Source organism: Ornithorhynchus anatinus, chromosome 7, assembly GCF_004115215.2.
Source record: "Ornithorhynchus anatinus isolate Pmale09 chromosome 7, mOrnAna1.pri.v4, whole genome shotgun sequence".
Lineage (NCBI taxonomy): Eukaryota > Metazoa > Chordata > Mammalia > Monotremata > Ornithorhynchidae > Ornithorhynchus > Ornithorhynchus anatinus.
In genome coordinates, this window is record NC_041734.1 from 55,677,137 (window position 1) to 55,681,569 (window position 4,433).

General features: G+C 45.8%; 1 non-coding gene across 1 annotated transcript; it reads right to left on the minus strand.

The window, feature by feature from the left end:
- Positions 1 to 4,095: 4,095 nt before the first annotated feature.
- LOC114813422 lies at positions 4,096 to 4,233 on the minus strand. Its single transcript, XR_003761142.1, has one exon. It is a non-coding gene; the product is annotated as a small nucleolar RNA SNORA7 (small nucleolar RNA).
- Positions 4,234 to 4,433: the final 200 nt, after the last annotated feature.

The window sequence follows — 4,433 nt, forward strand, 5'->3', positions numbered from 1 at the left end:
TGCTAAGCACTAGGGTAGATACAAGATAATCGGGTCAGATACAGTCCAACCATAGTCCAACTCTTGTATTAATAATAATAATTACACTACTGGTTAAGCTCTTACTATATGCCAGGCACTGTACTAGCTCTGGGGTGGATACAAGCAAATCAGGTTGGACACAGTCCCTGTCCCACATAGGACTCACAGTCTGAATCCCCATTTTACAGATGAGGTAAATGAGGCACAGAGAAGTGAAGTGACTTGTACAAGGCCGCACAGCAGACAAATGGTGGAGCTGGGATTAGAATCCATGACCTTCTGACTCCCGTGCTCTATCCACTATGCCATGCTGCTTCCCAATTACATTCCCCAATAAGAATAATAATTATTATTATGGTATGTATTAAGCATTTACTATGCCAAGCACTCTACTAAATGCTGGAATAGATATAAGATCATCAGGTTGGTTATAGTTCCTGTCCCACAGGGGCTCACAGTTTAAAACAGTGAGCACTCAATAAATGTCATTGATAAATTGATTGTTTTATGGATTGTTTGGTAGTCCAGAGCTTTCTCTATCTCCATTGCAGCATTACTGCTGGTTCTGGAGACTGTTCTAGTTGAGTTCAGGACCCTACCTGGAAGCCTCATTATTTCAGGGGTTCTGAGGAGGAGGGATGGGGGTGGGGTCTCATTCTGCCACTGTCCCTGCAGGCCTCCTTCACCAGCCTCTGCCCTCTGCTCCATCTGCCCATCCAGCACTCCAGCCTCCTAGAGGAAAGATAATTTAGCAACATGGCCTAGTGGATAGAGCACAGGCCTGGGAGCTAGAAGGTCCTGGGTTTTAGTCCCAGTCTTGCCACTTGTCTGCTGTCTGTCCTTGGGGGAGTCACTTCGCTTCTCTGGCCCTCACTCACCTCATCTGTAGAATGGGGACTAAGACTGCAGAGTGCATAGTTAGAGCACGGGCCTGAGAGACAGAAGGTCATGGGTTCTGATTCCGGCTCTGCCATTTGTATGCTGTGTGACCTTGGGCAAGTTGCTTCATTTCTCTGGGCCACACTTACCTCATCTGGAAAATGGGGAATGAGACTGTGAACCCCCGTGAGACAGGGACTGAGTTCAACCTGATTTGCTTGTTTCCATCCCAGCACTTAGTGCAGTGCCTGGCACAAAGTAAGTGCTTAACAAATATCACAATTATTATTATGTGGGACATGGACTGTGTCCAAACTGATTAGCTGGTATCTACCCCAGTGTTTAGAACAGTGCCTGGCATACAGTAGGTGTTTAACAGATACCACAATTATTAATTATTATTTACTTTTATTGTCCTCTCTCCTAAGCAGATGGTAAGATCCTCTGCATACAGTAGGTGTTCAGTAAATGCTATTGAATGAATGAATGAATGAACGAATGGATGAACAAACGCCAGAGCATTCTCTAGGGTAGCAGCAGCAGTGTAGAGATTGGACTCAATCACATCTGTTCCAGAGCCCACTCAGTGTTACAAAGTTTCAACACGGTCAACCCTTGGGCTCTAAACCAGTAATCCGCTAAGCTCGGGTACTAGGTCATTTGGGTAATTTTCATCCATCCTTAGAATGGACAAGGAGAGAAACTGACAGAAAATCGCTGGCACTGGAGTGGCTATTTCGGAACTGCTGGGTCTGAAGAGCCCAAACTGCACTTCAGGGTATTGATTGGGATTAATGGAGTGGACTGACCTCCCTTCATGGCACTAATGTGCATTTAGCGATGCAGGTTTTAATTATGATGCTGCAGCTCATTTGTCTGATAAAATACGCTGGGGGTAAAGCATTAAAAGATCACATATCTATCCTCTTCTAAGAAAATATATTTTTCTGCCAGCTGTGTTTAGTTATTGCTGCCATTAGGAGCATTTTATTGGATGAAACATCCTGGGATAACTAACTAAAGTAATCCTATATCAGCTGTTGGGAGGTATTGAAAGCAGGGGCATCTGTCTCTCAGAAGAAGCTGATTGGCCAGGGTCTTCCATTCACAAAACTTGGAGGTTCATCACAGGCAAGGGTGAAAGAGAACTTTGTCTTAGATCCTAGGGTAAGAAAATTACTTTCTCTCACACTGGAGACCTGCTATTCTTGTCTGAATGTCAGTTGATCCTGAGGCTCTAGTGTATTCTAGATCAGTGGTTCTTAACTCTTATTCTGTTGGCCACTATAACATTTTTGAGGCTCTGCTTTTTAAAATGCAGGTCTAAAAATGATAAATGGTTTTGAACTGATGTTATGCAGCCAAATGAAAATGCAATGAAATATATGAAAAATACAGCTTCCATCGATCGTATTTGTTGATCGCTTACTGTGTGCAGACCACTGGCCAAAGTGCTTGGGAGAGGACAACGTAACAGAGTTGGTAGACACCTTTCCTGCTCACAGTGACTTTATAGTCTAGAGAGGGAACTTTCCAAAGAGAAAATTTGTTATTTTGATTATTTGTTTGTGGCCTATGCTAAAATATGATCAGCTGGTGGTACAGGAGAACCACAGCTGTGGACTTTTTTTTTAAATGCTACCAAATGTTTGGCGAGGGAAATAGCGTGGGAAATACTCAGCGTGTGATGCTTAGGGCTGCAAAACTGAGACTGAGCAGTAGGTTCTATTTGGAAAAGCCAGGAGCATGGCTTCTGGGGGTTGGTGCCCAGCTGCCCTGCCTGGTGGAGGGTCCCCGGTGGACTGCCTCATGCTAACAAGATTCTCGGGTTGGGGAAGGGAGCCTGCTTCTTGCCTGCTGCTGACTCCCCCAGTCTTCCCTCCCTCCAATCCTGCCCACTTACCACATAGCCACAAAGAAATAATCAAAATAAATTTTCTCTTTGGAAAGTTCCCTCTCTAGACTGTAAAGTCATTGTGAGCAGGGAATGTGTCTACCAACTCTACAAATCATGGTAATGATGATAATAATGTTGGTATTTGTTAAGCGCTTACTATGTGCAGAGTACTGTTCTAAGCGCTGGGGTAGATACAGGGTAATCAGGTTGTCCCACGTGAGGCTCACAGTCTTAATCCCCATTTTACAGATGAGGGAACGGAGGCACAGAGAAGTTAAGTGACTTGCCCACAGTCACACAGCTGCCAAGTGGCAGAGCCAAGTTTCGAACCCATCACCTCCGACTCCCAAGCCCAGGCTCTTTCCACGGAGCCATGCTGCTTCTCGGTATTTGTTAAGCGCTTACTATGTGCAAAGCACTGTTCTAACCACTGGGGAGATATAAGGTGATCAGGCTGTTCCACTGGGGCTCACAGTCTTAGTCCCCATTTTACAGACTGAGGCACTGAGAAGTTAAGTGACTTGCCCAAAGTCACACAGCTGACAAGTGGCGGTGGGATTAGAACCCGTGACCTTTTACTCACAAGACCGGGGTCTTTCCACTGAGCCACACTGCTTTTGTGGCCGTGCATTTGGTGAGGGGACCCTGGCCCTTGGGTTTAGGCCCCTGGCTGGCAGTTTAAATGTCTATTTACTCAGTTGTATTGTACTTTCCCAAGTGCTTAGTACAGTGCTCTGCACTCCTTGAGAAGCAGCATTGCTTAGTGGATAAAGACCGGGCTGGGGAGCCAGAGGACCTGGGTTCTAATCTCAGCTCTGCGACTTGCCTGCTGTGTGACCTTGTATAAGTCACTTACTTTCTCGGTGCTTCAATTTCCTCACCTGTAAAATAGGGATTCAACACCTGTTCTCCCTCTTACTTGACTGTTAGCCCCATGTGGAACAGGCCTGCATCTTTCTGGATTAACTTGTATCCACCCTTGGGTTTGGATGAGTGTCTGACACATCAATCAATGGATCTTATTTAATAAGCACTGACTGTGTGCCAAGTACTGTACTAAGCACTTGGGAGAGTCTTGTCTTATGGCGTCGAGTCGTTTTGGACCCATAGCGACACCATGGACACATCTCTCCCGGAACGCCGGTTCTCCATCTGCAATTGTTCTGGTAGTGGATCCATACGGTTTTCTTGGTAAAAATATGGAAGTGGTTTACCGCTGCCTCCTTCCGTGCAGTAAACTTGAGTCTCCGCCCTCAACTCCCTCCCACACCACTGCTGCCCAGCATGGGTGAGTTTTGACTTGTAGCAAATTTCCTTCCACTCCCTAGCCACTGCCCAAACTAGGAATGGAATGATTAGGCCTCTGCTTGACTCTCCCTCCCGTAGGCGAGACTGGTAGAGTCCTGGAAACTCTCCAGGTGCAACCCCAGGAGGGGCACTTGGGAGAATACAATCTAATAATATAGCAAACACATTCCCTGCCCACAATGAGCTTACAGTCTAGAGGGACACATAGTAAGCGCTTCAGATATACCATAAAAAGGGTAAGCACTCAATAAATACCATTTCTGGATCGATATGGTTCCCAAGCCATAAATTGCCACTGCCACACTAGGCCTTATTCCCTCTGCAACAA